The sequence below is a fragment of the Myotis myotis genome, unplaced genomic scaffold (assembly GCF_014108235.1).
Source record: "Myotis myotis isolate mMyoMyo1 unplaced genomic scaffold, mMyoMyo1.p scaffold_m19_p_11, whole genome shotgun sequence".
NCBI lineage: Eukaryota > Metazoa > Chordata > Mammalia > Chiroptera > Vespertilionidae > Myotis > Myotis myotis.
In genome coordinates, this window is record NW_023416315.1 from 33638680 (window position 1) to 33658497 (window position 19818).

The window sequence follows — 19818 nt, forward strand, 5'->3', positions numbered from 1 at the left end:
CCTGACGCTTTACTATCCAATATGACCAATAAGCAAAAAAGTAGTTATTTAGTAATATGTAAGATAAGACACAAGTTTGCCCATTTTACTTCTGCTATCACTAAATCTAAGTTATGGTGAAGTATCATAACAAAGCACACATTCAGGAGGTCATTTTAAATTTTGCTAAAATACCAAATAGATGTGTCTTGCCTTATGAAATAGATCATGGGGAAAATACATAAAGAAATTGTGTCTATTGAATCTTATTTCCCAAGCCTTATAATAAACAAACTAATAAATACATTGAAGGCACATAGTAAAGTGGTAGAGCAAGTGCTGATGTGATACTCAGGAGTTCTGGGTTCAAATCCTGGCTCTACCACTAACTAGATACATGACTTTTAGCAATTTCATTTGCTTCTCAGTTTCCTCATCTGCAAAATGAATAGATTAAAATTTCTCTTAAGAATACTTCCAACTGCCGTGGCCGGTTTGGCTCAGTGGATAGAGCGTCGGCCTGCAGACTAAAAGGTCCCAGGTTCGATTTCGGTCAAGGGCATGTACCTTGGTTGCGGGCACATCCCCAGTAGGAGGTGTGCAGGAGGCAGCTGATCGATGTTTCTCTCTCATCGGTGTTTCTAACTCTCTGTTTCTCTCCATTCCTCTCTGTAAAAAAATCAATAAAATATATTTGAAAAAATAATACTTCCAACTGACTTTCTGTGACACTACATTAGTGTGAATATCTTACCCCAATGTTAGAAAGGTATAATTAAAAGCTGCATAGAATTCAAAATTTAAAATCTTACTTTTGGTTAAACATAGAAAAATAATTCACAACATCACAATGGGTTAATGCCAAGGATCCATGGTTATTGTTATGTTTGAAATAAATAAAGACCTAGTGTGGGGACGATTAGAAGGCACAAAATGGGCCGTATCTTATCCCACGGACCTGTTTTGATTGCTTTGAACTGTGTAAACCAACAATATGTTTTTAATTTTTTAAACTAAGTCTCATCTCCTAAAAATATGGAGAGTTTTTAATAAAAAAGATATCAGATCCAGAAACATTGAGTCTTTATTTCTACATTGCAACTGTAAGTTAAGGAACAGCTGCTCTCCTGAGATAGTGAATGAATCTTCCATTCATCATCATCCTCACTATTCCCTAATGTCTCCAGGTACTGAAACCCTGTGTCAGCTGCCATTTATCATCGTACCTGCACAGTCAGGAGTTTTGTTTTGGTTTTTTTTTTAAGCAGAGTTAAGAGAAAATGAAATATTTGTTGAACTCATCTCCCTATCAAAAATTAAAAACAAAACTACCCGCTTTCAAGAAAACTGGGAGAATGCATATGCCTGAGAAGAAAAGACCATGACCGCTCACATAACCTGCAAATAAAATGATACGGAAAGAATTTAACTTAGTCAATGAAGGAAACCATTTTGCAAGAGTTTCCACCAGCTTCGTCCCTGAAGGCATTTAATTTTGAAAACGTGGAATGAAGGGACAGCTATGGTTGTTTGGATAAAGAAACCCTAATAGAGAAAAAAAGTCATGGCACGTCTCTCCGATTCCTCTTCCACAAGCCACAGCTGCATTTTATTTCCCAGAATTTTGTGTAAGTTGTCAGCTTTTAAAAGTAGGTAACTCCAAATGTAAACACACGAGCATCTCAAAGAATTATCTCCCTAAATTTCTGTGAACATTAAAAAAAAAAAAAAAGGTGTCTTTTAGCCTCAAGAGAAGGGATTTCTGAGAACTGAATGAGATCCCCCCAGGAGCAGATATCCGCTTGCTGACACAGTGCAGAGTGCCAGGACCCTTGCATGTGGAGGAAACTAGACTTTAATAACTCTAAGGTCTATGTATGTTGTTAGAAGAGTGAAAGGAAAGGAAGGAAACACATGGACTCTTGATGCATTTCTGAAAAGTAATCCTCAAATCTAACACATGTTAAATACCATAAAAGGGGAGGAGAGCGTCTTTACTCCATTTTAGTAACATTTACTAAAGATGCAACAGAAACAGTTGCCACATTGGTCTGATCATCAGAAGTGCCCCCGATCGTACCGATAACTGTCTGGGAACTCTAATGCAGAAGGTCGAAATGGGACCTCAGTTCCTGTGTGTCTTAAAATCCCCCCAGGTAGTTTTTATTATCATCTAGTTTTAGTAACCACTGAACTATTTTATATTACAGCTAATCTCAAGAATGAATTATATAGATGATCACATTTGTCTACTAAGTTTCTAGACAATAACACAGGCGTCTAAGACCCTTAAGCCCTGGCCAGTGTGGCTCAGTTGATTTGAGAATCCTCCCATACAATAAAAGGTTGCAGGTTTCATTCCAGGCCAGGGCACATGCCTGGGTTGCGGGTTTGGTCCCCAGTAGGGGGCTTGCAAGAGGCAGCCAATTGGTGGTTCTCTCTCACATGTTTCTCTCCTTCTCCCTTCCTCTTTTTCTAAAATCAATAAAATATATTTAAAAGAATCTTAATAAGAATTTTTAGTAAGAATGTCTTCAACAGATCTACAAGAACGCTCATTCTACTGACATTTAATAAAAAGAATCATTTAGAATTCATTCTTAAGTATGACTTGTAAAAAAGTTGAATCCAGTGGAATGCTACCTTCATTTCTAGTAAATGACACAACCTTCGACCAAAACAGTAAAGCATCCCAATACTGATAATAACAGTAGTAGTAGGGATAATGGCTAAAAGAGCAAATTAAAATAATATAGTTACTCTTTGAGACATAATAAATGCCACTTACAAACCTAGACAATGCACACATTTTTGTCTTTGCTCATATTCACAATTATTCAATTTTCCCTTTATATATACAAGGAAACTGAGACTCAAGGAAATTAAAGAATTTGTCATTTAGATATGAGGTCCAATCTCTGTGATGCCCAAGTCCCTGGTCTTATTCATTTCACTGAGCACTTCTGGCTACAAAAAAAAAAAAAAAATGGAGGGTGGGGAGAGATGGGCATTTTTACAAACCAAGAAAAGGGCATAGTTACAAGCCAAATTTAGTACAGGGAGTAAAGGCATAATAGCACTGAGGAGAGTCAGGCTCATTAACTCCCCTCTCCTCTTCTTGCCATAATTAGCCCTTCACCCATGCTGCCTGTTTCTCAAGGCTATTAGATAAGCCAGACAACAAGCAGCCTGTCAAAGAACTCCTTTTTGAATGAAAAGTAACCCCAAACTGAAAAGTAACTCAAACTTAACTCAACCCAGAACTTTTTTACATCATTTTAAATTGAAGTACATTTTAAGTTATTGGATTTTTTTTCCCCTCTCTAGAAATATTAAAAAATCCTAAGGAGCTCATGAGTGCCCAGATTAAAAAAAAAATCCCCATCCTATTTTATTGTTTTATTTTAGCCTCTTCTTTGATTTGTAATGTATTTCAATTTCATCTACACTTTTCACTCTCATTTTTATAGCAGATCAATTAAAGGTAACTGAACAAATGCTTGATTATACTCTGAAAGCCAATTTTAATATTACTTCCTGATAAGACTCTAAATTATGAGAGATGCAATCTCTCTCATTTCCTTTTACCTACTGGGAATTTCTAGTGTTGCAAATCAACTAGCAGGTATTTATAAATATACATGGAATTTTATTTATTAGTTCTCTATGATGCAAACTAAATAAATAATAAGGTAATAAAAACAAAGCTGGGCCCCAGCTGGTTTGGCTCAGTGGGTAGAGCATTGGTCTGCAGACTGAATGGTCCTGGGTTCAATTCCAGTCAAGGACACATGTCCAGGTTGTGGGCTCGATCCCCAATGAGGGGCGTGCAGAAGGCAGCCAATCAATGATTCTCTCATCATTGATGTTTCTATCTCTCTCTCCCTCTCCCTTCCTCTCTGATTAAAAAATCATAATAAAAATTTAAAAAAACAAAGCTGGAAAACAATGAATCACAGAACTAGATTCTTGTTACTCCCTTATATTAAATCAAACAAATTTAATATTAGACAAAGGCAAGCCACTTTGGCAAATGGGTGTGGATAACTTACATGCATATCAAAGAAAAAGTTTCATTCAAAGTTTCCAGAAATATTTTAAAAGTTGGAAGAATATCAACTAGTCTAATTAAGAACAATTTTGCATTGATACATTTAGACTTTCTGTCGTTTTGTAAAATTATAGAATACTAGAGGCCCAGTGCATGAAATTCACGCACAGGAGTGGGGGTGGTCCCACAGCCCGGCTTGCACCCTTTCCAATCCAGGACCCCTCGGGGGATGTCCGACTGCCTTTCGCAATCTGGGACCGCTGGCTCCTAACTGCTCACCTGCCTGCCTGCCTGATCCATCCGTAACCACCTCTGCCTTCCTGCCTGATCACCCCTAACTGCTCCCCTGCTGGCATGATCTCCCCTAACCGCCTCTGTCTTGCCCCCACCTGGGACCCAGGATTCTCTCCTCCAGCTGGTTGTAGGCACCCAGGACCCAGGCCGGCTTCACCTGGGCTAGCCACAGCTGCAGGGGACCGTGAGTGGGCGGCTTTGCCCAGGCTGCAGCCACAGGCACCCGGGACTGTGGGGCGGGTGGCTGGTCCCTCTCCGGGCTACATCCACAGGTGCTGGTGCCCGGGACTGTGGGCCAGGCAGCTTGTCCCTCTCTGGGCTGCACCCACAGGTGCTGGTGCCCAGGGCTGCGGGGCGGGTGGCTTGTCCCTCTCCTGGGCTGCTGGCACCCGGGACCTTGGTGCCTGCTGGCGGCCAGAGGGAAGCCTGGCTCCCAGGTACCAGAGGGAAACCGGTGCCAGCAGCTGGGGGAAGGAAGGCCTACTCTTGCACAAATTTCATGCATTGGGACTCTAGCAGATGATTTTGCCATGAGAATGAACATGCTAAATCAGGATAAAGTAAATGGGAATTGAGTGCTAATCAAATCAATTTCTAGCTCAGTTTTTCTTATCTGAGGCTCAGAAATAAAAGCCAAATTAGAGAACTGAGTGATTACTATAAATTCTTTTTTATCCTGCACAGATTTTCTACAGAAGTCTGAGGGATGAGAAAGTTGCAGTAGCAGTGGTCGGCAAACTCATCAGTCAATAGAGCCAAATATCAACAGTACAACGATTGAAATTTCTTGTTGAGAGCCAAATTTTTTAAACTTAAACTATATAGGTAGGTACATTGTTATTAACTTAATTAGGGTGCTCCTAAGGCTTAGGAAGAGCCACACTCAAGGGACCAAAGAGCCGCATGTGGCTCGCGAGCCACAGTTTGCTGACCACGGCCTTATAGCGTCTGTTACAAAACATCTCCTGGCAGCTGAAATCAAATGAGTCAAACTCTGCTGGAGGGAATCCTACGGAGGTCTCAGACATGCTATTCTGTAATACTCACAAAATGCTTAAATATAGATGGAATATACTTAATTCCATTATACTTGGTCCTGCACATTCAGACTCAGCATTAATGCTCATTGTATGTATTTTGATGTATGTTTGGAGCCATAGCCTTTGGTCCAGTAAACCTACTTCACTTAAAACTGCTGAGTATGCATTGAATATATATATCTATCTATATATCTATCTATATATCTATATATCTATATCTATATCTATATCTATATCTATATCTATATCTATATCTATATCTATATCTATATGTATGTATTTGTCTGTGACCATCCATGGTGCCTCAGTTTACCCATCTTCCCTGAGTAATATAGTCTATTTTTTAACTTTTCTGTTTATTGACCTTGTATAAAACCAGAGTGCTAGTTTCAAGGTAATATGGTCTGTATAGGAATAGGTTGTATTCTAGTGTGTATATTTACAAAATTAGAATCTGCTGTTTTAAGAGATGTGGTGGTATTTAATGATGCTTAGAGGTGTGAATGTTAAATTTTAGTTGGGATGAAGCCCAAAACTGCCTTTTCACCCATTTACCATAAGAGGGAGATATTCATGAAACATACTGTTTTCATTGCTTAGATTGTGAGCATATATGTGAAACAATGACTAATTTAGTATTTAAGAAGTAATATCTGCAGATGATGTATCATAGAATTGTATACTTGAAACGTATTTAATTTTATCAGCCAATGTCAGCTCAATAAATTTAATTGAAAAAAAATTAATTTCCATATATATGTTTATACTGACTAGTGAGATTAAAACGTATTTTCTGAAATGTAAGAAATTTGGGGATTGGTGTAATAAATACATTGTTTAATTGCATATGATTAGGTGTTTTTCTACTACTAGGTCAGTACCTGCTTTGTAATGCGTTTGATACCTTTCCTTAGCATGACACATCTTGTCCACACTGATCAGGCCCCTGCTTATTTCTCCAGGCTCATTTCTTACACTTTTTCCTCCCATTAAACTACTGTGAGTGTCATGGCTCTCTTAAATGTTTGAGTCTGACCACACTGTGTTTTCCTTCTGAAATAATCCTCCTTCTCTTGCCTTCCTGAGCCTCATGAAGTCTTTCCTGTGAAGTTTTATTCTTGCAGTGAAGCCTCTTCTGGTTGGCCTGTGTCGCATCTTAATGTAATGACCATGCCCTTCTTTGTGTGTTCCTTACCTTAAATAAATGTTCCTTGAGTGAATGAATAAATATAAAAATATGTCATATTTGGGAGGTAGCAAACACTTATAATATTTTAAAAAGTCCATATTCCCAATAAATTTTTTTTTAACAATATAAATGCCTGCTTCCAGGAAAAAGAGTGGACCTTGACAATTTTTCAAGAATTTGAATATCTTTCATATGATAGAACCATGAATTGCACTGTAGAGATTCAAAATAAATATGATGAGATGCTTATGCCTAAAAAATTAAAAATGTAATTGGGGAGACTATACTTGAAGTGCCATTTGTTGTCACATAATATCAACACTATAATGGGGTTTTAAAATATATTCCTATAAAATTCTGATTCAATATACTCCAAAGTATATTAAGGGATTTTTTCTGGGTCAGAGAATCAGTAATTTTGGTTTGTTTTTTTCTCTGTAATTTCCTAATTGTAAATTGTGTGGGGGTTTTTGTTGTTGTTTCATTAAGCATAAATTATTTTTTAATAATACTAGTAAGATAAAATGTGTTCTGTCACCCTAGCTGGTTTGGCTCAGTGGATAGAGTGTCGGCCTGTGGACTGAGGGGTCTCAGGTTCAATACGGGTCAAGTGCATGTACCTTGGTTGTGGACACATCCCCAGTAGGAGGTGTGCAGGAGGCAGCTGATCAATGTTTCTCCCTCATCGATGTTTCTAACTCTCTATTCCTCTCCCTTCCTCTCTGTAAAAAATCAATAAAATATATTTTAAAAAATGTGTTCTGTCTGACAAAAAATGTAAAAGGAGCTAAAAACATTAATAGGTTAGTAATGCAAATTTGGAATTGAAAAACATAAATTGATAATATTTGAAAAGGTAATTTGGTAATATATCAAAGCATATAAGAATTAGATAATACCCTTTAACACAAATACAATAACTAATAAAAAATAACTCCCCACAAATATACTGAAAGTTATAAAAACAGAAGAATATCCATTGCAATGTTATTCACAATAATCTAAGAAACAGATGCAAGACAAATGCCCCAAAATAAGTGAACAATTTAGTTAATTATAATATACTAGAGGCCCGGTGCACGAAATTCGTGCCTGGGTATAGACCCTAGGCCTGGCCGATGATCGAAGCATGAGCGTCTAGCGTGGAAGGGCAGGTCCCAGCTGACCTCTGGGCCCTGGGCAGCACCTGGGCCCCCGGATTCCCACATGCCCCCCTCCACCTGAGTAACAGCGCCGAGTCCCCACGCGGAGATGCAGTGAGCATGGCCAGTCACCATGGGCAGGGCACAGTGTGGGCCTCTGGACCACCCCGCAGTGCTGCACGGAAGCCAGGCGGGCAGCACATTCTCTCCCGGCTGGCCTCACAGACCAGCTCCTGCACAAACCCACAGGGAGCCCAACAGGCCCCTGCAGTCCCAGCAGCTGCAGCCCAGCTCACCCAGAAGAGGCCACATGGTGCAGGGCCGGATCCTCCTGGGTGCCCAGCACCTGAGCTCAGGGATTTCCCCATCATGCGAGCCCTGGCATCCTGGGGGAAGGAAGCAGGGGGAGAGAGAGCGAGCTCAGCAGACACCCCACATTCTCACTGCACCTCTATCCCTGTCACTCCCACTCCCAGGTAGCTGGCGAGAGGTCGCTGATGCCTGCCATGTTCCACGCCGCCCCCTGGTGGTCAGCGCATGTCAGTGAGCGGTCGAACTCCCAGTCTCCTGGTCAAACACCTGGTTGAACGACCAGCAGAGGGGACAATTTGCATATTAGGCTTTTATTATATAAGATCATTTTAGTGAACTTAATCGGTATTCATTAAAGTAATGTAAACTACAGAAACAGAGACAAAAATTAAATACACTGTTAAAATAAAGACATTTATTGTAATCTATGGCTGCAATGATATAAAATATGTTTATAAAGATGATAAAAATATGCTAAATTAGAATTTATAAAGTTACAGAAAGGTGTTATGTGTTGTTTCTGTTTTTAAAACTTTTATTTTAATGTCATAGTTTTGTTGTTACTGTTTTAAACAATATTTTTAAATAGAAAGTGAAGGAATCTATATGATGCAAGTAAATAATTTTCTGTTATATGTTGTTTTAAGTGATATTTTCAAATTCCTATGTTATGAGCATGTTATTTAGTGCATCAATCAATGCCATGTAGACACTAAATACTAAGTTTAATATCTTATTTTGTGATATTGCCTTGTACACAGTGTTATATAATATTTAGAGGATTCAACTTTATGTTTATATCAAGACCACCTATCAGACACTAACTGAATATATTCTGTTTGACAAACGTTTTCAAATATAACTACCAATAAATTTTACTAGGATAGTTGTCCTGTTCCCACTCTAAATATTACAGCATTACCTCCCTTAACTTCATCTTATTTCCTGGTTTATTAAATCTTAATCCATAATCGAATTTAGGTGACTCCCATGGTTAAAAATGCACTCATTCTTTATGTTGTCTGGCTATTGTTTTGGTTATCTCCTAAGTTTACTTATAAAAAGGATCGTTTGGCTATTTTTGAATAAAGTGAGAAAAGTCTCAGAAACACTTCCAGGAAAGCGGAACTGAGAACCTGGTTGCTCCAAATGTTTCCTTGCAGAGCATGTGCCATTTAACACCAGATGGATAAAGCCGGACAGGACGGCAGATGAGGGGAATCCCCCAGCGGAGAACTGTTTCCCTGCTCTCACAGAGCAGGTGTACGGAAGACAGAAGAGATCAGAACTTGTTAGCAGGGCAAGCCAAAAAATTCAGGAACGTGCAAATTGAACAGGTGAAAATGTAACTGGTGATAATTGAAAGCTAATTATCGTCAGCTAGCAATTGGCAACCAGGTGCTTGGAGTCACCTAAAAGGCAAAGCAGGGAGGACTGTGAAGATATTTGCTTTTGGCACAGATGAGATTAATGAGTTTCCTGACTGAGGCTTCAGTATAGGAAAATGATTAGTCTGTTTATTGCTGCTGTGTTTTAGTCTGCCTAGGAGCCAACCAGGAAATAGCAAGGGTTGCAAAGCAAAGTAATTATGGCTTGTAAGAAGTGCCTTATTATTTTTCTAAATTGGTTTTTCCCAAGTGAATAAAGGCAGAACTATTCTAACCACCAAAGTCATGTCTACTGGCTATAAGCCATCCTGGAGTATGGTGTCTTTACTTTTCTAAAGCAGGGCTAAACACAAAATATTCCAGGTAAAGAAATGGCTTCAGGTCTATTAATACATATTACATATTCCTTAAAGGCATTTTTTCTTTTAGAATCTGCCTTCCCTCTGAGATTCCACAGTCTGTTCCATGCTTCTAGAAGTGAACAAAAAGTTCTAGTTTTGCAAAAGTGTAATAGGTTTCTTTTTCTAGATGTTTAGGTGGGGTTTTTTTGTTCTAATTTGTTGTATTGGAAATGCAGTGCAGCGAGCTAAACAGGAGATGTCATAATCAAAGAGCCAAATTTAGAGTCTTTATTTCAAAAGCTGGCGGCCCCAGGAGGACCTGGGTCTCCCAAATTCTCTTGGCCAAGAATGAACTTAGGGGTTAGCTTATAAAGGCAAACAACAACAACAAAAAAACAACAACTATGTGCTGGAATGGGGGCAGTGTGCTTAGCAGATATCTTGCAGAAAGCTTGTAGCCTTGAGCACAGCTCAGATAACCACAAGACACCTGGCATGGGATGAACCAAAGACGGACCAGACCCCCACGCTGGCAGAGTGGCTTGCAGGACCAGGTAATTAAGAGGGAGCAGTGACTAGACTATAGGCTAAAAAGAATGTGCATTAGGTTACTGGTACAGATTCAGATTGCTAGCCCTTCCCCCAAAATGTCTCATTTTCCCCATTATTTAAGCAAGCATGCTTACAGAAGCTAGAAATAGCAGAGTTACTTCTATCAGGGAGGCTATCTAGTTTAGTTACTTCCTGGAATTAATAGAACAAAGGACCATCTGTGTTTAGCAGAAAATTTTAAATAGCAGTTCTTACAAAATGGAGGTTACAGGATGGAGTCAGTCCTTTCAAGGACCATTGTTCAATTTAAGACACCTATGTATACACAAAGACCATAAATATGCTATCTTTTTTACTTCCCATATTTTTATCTATAGTCTTCTTGAAGTGATTTTCCTATATGTGACATAGGATTTACAATTCATTTTTTAAAAATCTTTATTGTTGAAAGCTTTACATATGTCCTTTTTTCTCCCATTGATTCCTTACAGCCTGCCCTCCCATCGCCCCAGGCCTTCACCACTCTATTGTCTGTGTCCATGGGTTATGCATATATGCATACAAGCTCTTTGGTTGATCTCCTCCCTCCCCCACCAATTCGTTTTTTATGTAGATTTTCAGTTGATTCAGCGGCACTGATTGAAAAGCCTACATTTTTATGCTGTCCTGAAATTCTGCCTTTGTCATTAAATCAAGTGTTTGCATCTGTGTGGTTCTTCATCCTGACTAGCTTTTCTAATAAATTAATCTATTTTTCTGCCCTTGAACAATTAATATATTTGAGTAATTTATGTTTTTATATCTTGTAGTGTAGTTACAACTTTAATCTTTTCTTCCATTTTGCCTTGGCTATCTTCAAGTGTATTAATTACCATATGAACTTTAAGCTAGATCTTGTTAATTTTACAAAAAAACAAAAACCCTGATATTTTGATTAGGATTGCATTAAATCTATGAATCAATTTAAGGAGAAATGACATTTGTACAATCTACTATTTCCAAGAATCTACTATTTCCCTCCATTTTACTGTTTTAATGTCGAGTCTACATTAAAAATAATTTTTGTTTTCACTTTTATTTTTTTGTATACTCAAATTAGAAAAGTTTTCTTTCCTAATTTTCTAAAAGTTATTATAAACAAACAAGTTATCAAATGACTGTCCTGGATCTATTATTTTCTTGATGTACTGATTATATTAAATTAACTATCAAAACTTAGCCTTTCTATATGTAGCATTATGCAGTCAATTGAGTAAATTTTTTTGAGAATTTTTATAAAACTGTATTAGAAACACCTGGAAGCAAGATCTCAACAGACTGAGATAAATGCTTCAGAGAATAAATTTATTTATTTATTTATTTATATTTTTAAAAAATCTTTGTTGAAAGTATTACAGATGTGGCCTTTTCCACTCATTGGCCCCTTATTGCCCCCTCACCTCACACACACCCCTACACCCCTATTGTCTGTGTCCATATGTTATGCATATATGAATACAAGTTCTTTGGTTGATGTCTTCCCACCTGCCTTCCCTGATATTCAACAGTCTGTTCTGTGCTTCTGTGTCTCTGGATCTCTTTTATTCAACAGTTTATTTTGTTCAACAGATTTTCCAAGTGTCCTTGAAAAACAAGCTTGTTTTACAACTAGTAGTTGCAAAACATAACATACACACACATATTTTTTTTGTTTAGCTGTGTATTTATTTATGTAATATGTAATTATATATTTTATATAATATATACAGATAGCTTGTATCTCCACATGTTATTGCTTCAGATGCTTTTAAAATATGTTAATAGGTAAACAAATATAGAATAACTAGAGGCTCAATGCACAAAATCCATGCAAGAGTAGGCCTTCCTTCCCCTGGCTGCCAGCACCGCCTTCCCTCTGGCACCTGGGACCCAGGCTTCCCTTGCAGTCCTGGCTTCATCTGGAAGGAAGGCTGATCTAATTAGCATATTACACTTGTATTATTATAGATAGCTATGTCTTCCTGAGGCATTAACCTTTCTTTTACTATAAATTATATCTCTATCTCTAGAATGTGTCTTAGCTTAAAAATCTACTTTTTATAATACTGGATTACAATATTAACCTTTTTAGATTAGTATATCTTACATTTTGCTTCCAACTTTCCATGACTTTAAATTTAAGCTATCCCTCTCGGAAGCAACATCTAAGTAATTTTAATATTTTCATTTATTCTTGCAATATTTTTCACTTATAGTATTAGTCCATTTAGTAGTACATTTGATGCAATTATTGGTAATCTAAGTTTTAAATATTACTACTTCACAAATGCACACACTCACAAGCACATCAGTATGTATACATATGTAAACTCCAAGATATTATTTTTAGTATTCTGATCATTCACTATTTAACTTTATCCATATATTTACTCTTTCTGATCACAAGTACTACTAGTATGTGATTTGGTACATCTCCCAATGGCTTCAGATTATTTTTTAATAGAGTGTTACTAATTGTTCTGCCTGGGGAGTTTGTTGTTATGCAAGAAAGTTCACCAAAGCTGGTCAACTGAACAGAAATTTAGGAACTATGAGTCAAAACCAGGGACTCACTCTAGAAGAAAGAAATAGTGGTAATTAAAAAGGAGGGGAGGGCTTCATTAAATATGGAAAAGAGTTCATGGTCAAGCAGAGAATTTTAAAGCAGTGTATTGCTTACAATTCAAATCAATTTCTGACCCAAATTAGAAGATCTCACAAAGTGGAATTTATATAAAACTGTGGACACACTATGCTAGAGTTTTTTTAGAACTTTATTCTATTTTAACTTATTAACACATTTGGCTGAATTTAATACTGTGTGTGAAAACTGTGTTGTGCTACCATTTGAAATTTTCAATTGCTTATGAACATGCTTCCATATCCACAGACACCTTGATATAGCGCATATCAAATTGTTAATGTTTGTTTATTTGCTAGTCTTTCCTACTAGACCGCAAGCCCATCAGAATGGAGAGAGAACTTGGCTACATACTTCATATCCCCAACACTTAGTACAGTACAGTGGGACCTTCATAAATATTCATTCATTGATTTTAAATATTTTGTGCTAAATTATCAAATATTTTCAAGTAATTTATTCATTTATTCAATGCTACCTGTTAAGTATTTGACAGTGAGTATGAACAATTCCTTTGAGAAGATATGTTCCAAAAGATTATTTGTTGATGTTTTTGTGGTGGAGATTTGATCATGCTCGATTGTCATTCTGAATAATCTAAGAGAGGAGATTATTTAAAAAGAATAATAAAGAAGAATTCAGTTTCTAAGAAGACAAAGTTTCTTTAGTTGTAACCAGGAGCACCTGGAGTGCTAGCTCTTCCACTATAATAGGAGAGGTAATGTGTAGAAGCACAGCTAAGTTTGAGAATGGGTTCTCTTTTGTCTACCCCTATCCTTCTTTGTCTCTGTAAATAGAAAGTAAAATAATATGCTGACACTTAGGGAAGTGAGACAGTGGACATTAGAAATTTTAAATTGAGAAGAGTGAGATCCTTTGAAATATCAATGTGGAGAGTGAGAGGGTTGCCCAGAGAAATGTACCAAGATTGCTGACTAATACTTAGAGTCAACCTGAACTTAAAAGTCATGACTTTATAGAAGCAGCAGTCTGTTTTATTGCAATATTTTCTCTTTGTGCTCCTGAGCACTAGCATAAGTCAAGCAGATAGTTGGTTTCATCCAGGAATGAGTCTCCAGAGAGGTGTGACAAAAGGAAAGGGAATTATGAAATTAGTGAGAGATTTTTTATGTGATAGACCTTGGAATTTGAATTGAGGATGAAGGTAGTGAAGAAAGGAGGGAGCTGGTGAGCTGGGAAATGAAGCAGGGGATGGAAGGGCTGAAAAGACCTAAGAAAGGTGTTACTGAACAAATATGTTGGAAAAAGAGCAGATCTGGGCCAAAAAGTTGTATTATTGAATTAGCAGTTTTAGGATACAGCATTTATGGGGCAAGATATGACTATGGAAGTATGTTGTTGTCATGAAGAGAAAAAAAAACCCCACAGAAAATGTGATCAATGAATTGACCAGTGAAAGATAGTGATCTACTTCCATATAGATTATAAAAACATTCAAGATTATGGAGCTCCTTTGGTTCAAAGAAATGGGTCAATCAGCCTCACTCTTGAATTCTTTAATGCTTCAGACATAACTCTGTATGAGGTAGGGAACCCCAAGCATCAAGAGTTTGAAAAACATTGATGTAAGTTAGTGAATGGTCTCTTTAAAAAAATTAAATTATCTCTCAGTTTTCTGCAGTGTCAAAGCAGACAACTGTAAAATGGAGAGAGTATCATTTAGGGAAGGTAGTTTCTGAAATGAGACCATTCGTCAAAACACACTTATATAAACACAATGAAAACTAGTTTGTATACTTTCATTGTTGAACCAATACTTCAGCATCAAAATGGTTGCACCTGCCCAACAGCTCTATTGCTATTTCACCCGGAGCTAAAGTGGTGTGAGTAGAAGAGCATTATTCTTTACCCCCAGTTATAATCCTGGATCACCCCAAGGGAAAGGGAAATGTTCTTATACCTATAATCCTCATCCTTACACACATAGTAAAAGTAGGAAAAAATTCTAGAAAGCTTTTATCCACAGAAAAAGGCATGGAGGGTTAAATTTTACACAATTTGTTTCTAGGGACACTTACATCCTTATTTTTAAGGAAGCAAAGCAATAGAGAGAAAAGAATAAAACAGCACAAATAGAAACAAGACAAATAACCACTTCTGAATTGCTAGCAGAGGGTGAGGAGAGGTTAAGTACCAAACAGTTTTCAAAAAAGATTCATAGAACTAATTCAGCTTGTTCTACTTTGGCAGGAGAAAATTCAGGTCCTTGTAACCACTCCAATACTTTGGGAAGAAGAGTGAGTCCTCTTGCCCTGCAGAAAGTAGGTCACACATATGCCAGGTAGTGTTGGATTATTTAAGGGATCATTATTTTCTTCATGAGTTTCCCCTTAGACCTTTGTTCTCTACCTTTTCCTTATTCATGTCCATGGTTTGGTCATTCCACTGCTCATTAGCATCTAAATTAAAGAGTTGGAACTTAGGTTAAGTTGAGATTTGTTAGATGCTCTTAGAAGGGGATAGAGGTGGGAGAGTAGCAGCAGGTTCAGGAATAAGGTTCATCTATACCAATTATTTTCTCCCTGCCCTATATTTCATTCTTGGAGGTACTCTCCATTCTCTCTTCTAAGGCATCATGCTCTATGCTCCCACTGAGTGGGCACTGGTCCATGTAACCTAGTACCCTAACCTTAAATGATGGGAGTGGTAGAACAGTCAACTCAAGATGAACCTGTTAGCCATTTTTCTTGAGGTTGGGATGCAAGAGATTGCCTCTAGTCCAGATTGGGACTTCCAGTTCACACCTAAACAGAGCCAATATTTAGACACAGGAGAATTGAAACAGGCACATGGTGAGGAGCAGCTAAGAGACCATAGAATCCTAAGGAAGAATCAGCACAATTAACTTTCCAATTCCTGGTTCTTGTAGCTCACAGTGTCTGCCACCAATTCTTGACCCTGAGTTTGCAGTCTGACTCCAGAATGTTTCAACACACACACACACACACACACACACACACACACACACACACACACACACACACCTCCTAACTTCTCTCTTTACTTTTAAATTGAGGTCTATTCCTTATATCTAAGGAACACTTGGTATCCTAAAATTCATTACTGGAGTACTAAAATAACGAGGCACAGGCAGAATTAACATTTTTTAAAAAGTAAATTATTGCTTATATAAGGAAATGACATTGTATCGTATGTAAATTAAAAGGTCACTAACTGCAGGGATCAGGCCATTAACTGGCAGTCGAACATACCTCTCACAATTCGGGACTACTGGCTCTTAACCACTGCCTGCTTGCCTGCCTGATCACCCTTAACCAATCAGCCTGCCTGCCTGATCACCCCTAACCCCTCTTCCTGTCTCCCTGATTGCCCCTAACCACTCACCTGCCTGCCAGATTGCCCCTAACCACCTCTGCCTTGGCCTCCACACCCGGGACCCAGGCTTCCCTCCACTGGCTGGCCACAGGCACCCGGGATCCCGGATGGAACCGCCCAGCCCTTGCTTTGTCAGGAAGGATGTCTGGAATAACGTGCGGAAGACATCCAGTCTATCTGGTCTAATTGGCATATTACCCTTTTATATATATATACTAGTGGCCCGGTGCACAAAAATTTGTGCACTGGGGGGGGGGGGGGGAACAGTCCCTCAGCCCGGCCTGTGCCCTCTCACAGTCTGGGACCCCTCGGGAGATAATGACCTGCTGGCTTAGGCCTGCTCCCAGGTAGCAGAGGGCAGGCCCAATCCCTAAGTGCAGCCCCTGGTCGGGCTCAGAGCAGGGCTGATTGGGGAGTTGGGGCGCCTTCTCCTGTCATGCACAGAGCAGGGCAGATTGGGAGGTTGCGATGCCACCCTCAGTCACGCTCAGGGTAGGGCCGATTGGGGGGTTGGGGCGCCGCCACTGTCACACTCAGGGCAGGGCCGATGGGGAGGTTATGGCTCTACCCCGTCACACACAGAGCAGGGCCGATCAGGGGGTTGAGGTGCCGCACCCTGTCACACACAGAGCCGCAGGGCGATCAGGGGGTTGGGGAGCTCCCCCCAATCAGGCACCCTGTCACACACAGAGCAGGGCTGATCAGGGGGTTGGGTGCCTTCCCCTGTTACAAACAGAGCAGGATGGATAGGGAGGTTGTGGCCCCGCACCCTGTCACACACAGAGCCACAGGGCAATCAGGGGGTTTGGGCGCTGCCCCCTGTCACACTGTTCCCGGTGCCGTGAGGCCTCGCGGCTCCGCTGATCCTGGTGCTGGGAGGCATATTATTACCCTTTTACTATATAGGATAGAGGCCTGGTGCATGGGTGGGGCTGGCTGGTTTGCCCTGAAAGGTGTCCTGGATCAGGGTGGGGGTCCCCACTGGGGTGCCTGGCCAGCCTGGGTGAGGGGATGATGGCTGTTTGCAGCTGGTCACACACCCTTCAGAGTGGGGGTCCCCACTGGGGTGCCTGGCCAGCCTGGGTGAGGGGATGATGGCTATTTGCAGCTGGTCACACACCCTTCAGGGTGGGGGTCCCCACTGGTGTGCCTGGCCAGTCTGGGTGAGGGGATGATGGCTGTTTGCAGCTGGTCACACACCCTTCAGAGTGGGGGTCCCCACTGGTGTGCCTGGCCAGTCTGAGTGAGGGGATGATGGCTGTTTGCAGCTGGTCACACACCCTTCAGAGTGGGGGTCCCCACTGGGGTGCCTGGCCAGCCTGGCTGAGGGGATGATGGCTGTTTGCAGCTGGTCACACACCCTTCAGGGTGGGGGTCCCCACTGGGGTGCCTGGCCAGTCTGGGTGAGGGGCTGAGGGCTGTTTTCAGGCCGACTGAAGCTCCCAACTGCTCCTTTTTTTCTTTTTCTGTTTTATTCTGGGCCAGCTTTAGCTCTGGCTCCAGCTCTGAGGCCTCTGCTGCTGAAAGAAGGTATCTGGTTTGTTTGGGTTCTATAATCGAAACAATGCTCTGAGATCCCGAGCTCGCTGAAAGCAGGTTTCTGGGGTTTTTTTTAGCTTCTATATTTGTTACAATGTTTCTTAAACTGCAAGCTCAGAGGCCGGCAAGGCAGGTAGGGAACGTTGGAGTCCTCCGCCACTGAAACAAGCAAACCTCATGTTAGTTTCAAGCTGCCTGGCTGCTGGCTGCCATCTTGGCTGGCAGTTAATTTGCATATCTCGCTGATTAGCCAATGGGAAGGGTAGCAGTCGTACGCCAATTACCATGTTTATCTTTTATTAGATAGGATATATATATATGTGTGTATATATATATATATATATACACACACATATATATGTATGGAGAGAGAAAGATTGAGATATGGAAGGTTGAAAAATATTTTAAAGGTTTTAAAAAACTGACAGGCCTATGAGGAATGAATTGGGGGAAAATGAGCAATTGATTAATAAAGTTGGTAGACTTTCGGCACAAGGTATCTTTAGTTTTGATTCCATAATCAGCTGCATGTTTCACTTTGGGGAAAATTACATTATGGAAAGATATTAAACTGGAAATACATAAAATAGATACATGATTGAAGAAGTTAAACAAGTCTATCAAATGCAGGAGAGGAGGCATTTTTACCTTCCAGAGTAAGACCTGGATCCCAGGGGCATCCATGTTCTTGCCTCAATACAAACAGTCACCACTCTTTCCTTGAACAAGCAGAGAAAATCTCTGACCCTTGGATCTATATGGTAAATTATTCTAATTTCAAAAAAGGAATGTTACCTGGAACTACTAGCATGGAACTACTAGCACTATAGTATGCTCGTCTGTCTAATTGCAACATTCTTCTCTAATGCCTCGCTGCTCAACTACCAGCCCCACAAATTCCTCCATCACTGAGTTCTATGAGTTCTGTAATCTCTCTCTCTCTCTCTCTCTCTCTCTCTCTCTCTCTCTCTCTCTCTCTCTCAACCACTACCACCTAATGATGAGTTGAATGCCACCCACCCAAACTATAACTATGTGCTGGATAGGGTCCAACCAGTGAGATCCTTAAATAAGATTTATCAATGACCCTCACTGCCTACAGGATAAAACCTCAACTCTTTAGCCTGGAATACAAGGTTCCTTGTGATATGGCCCTTCCCACTTTTGAACCTCATCACATGCCAATCCCTCTTACTCTAGCCTTGTTCTAGCTCAATGTGTTTCTTTCTCACCTTTCTCATGGCACATATTGTACATTCTACCTGGAATATCCTATCCCTTCAGTTCACCAAACCTGACTATCAGTCACTTCTAAAAACTCAATTTAGATTCACTTCCTCTGGAAATATTCACACGTTGCCATTCCCTCCCTACTCTAAGACTGGGCAAGGCATAATTGCCTATTTATGGTACTTTTTCCTCTACTTGACTGTAACCTCTTTAGGAAAGGGAGTATGACTTGCTTCCTATATTCTCAACATCTATCATAATGTAACCCATAATATAAGATCAATAAGTGTCAGTTTAATAGGTATTAAATTAATTTTTGTTTGATTTTGATAGCTGATCCCTCTAACAAGCTCACCTTGGGTCTCCTATAGATTAGGGTGACCCAGTTTAATATCTTTCTCACTTTTAAGCTGACTTCTTTTATAGGATTATTTTTAGAAAGAAAGTTTATTATTGATATTAATTTTCACAATCCAGCCACTCATCTGAACTTTATTCTAGAACAAATGGTCTTTGTGTACAAATGAAATTATTAAAATATTAACATTTTAAAACTACTAATAAGAAAAGGTAATTCTATATAGGAAAAATATCGAAATTTATTAGCTTTATAATTATAACATTTTAATTAGCAGCAGAAGTAAAAAGGCAAAGCCCATTTTATTTTGCTCATCTCATCAGATGCTCTTACTCTTTCAGTGAGGCAGTTTGGGTTGCGTTTGCATACCCTGTCAGGTGTCTAAAA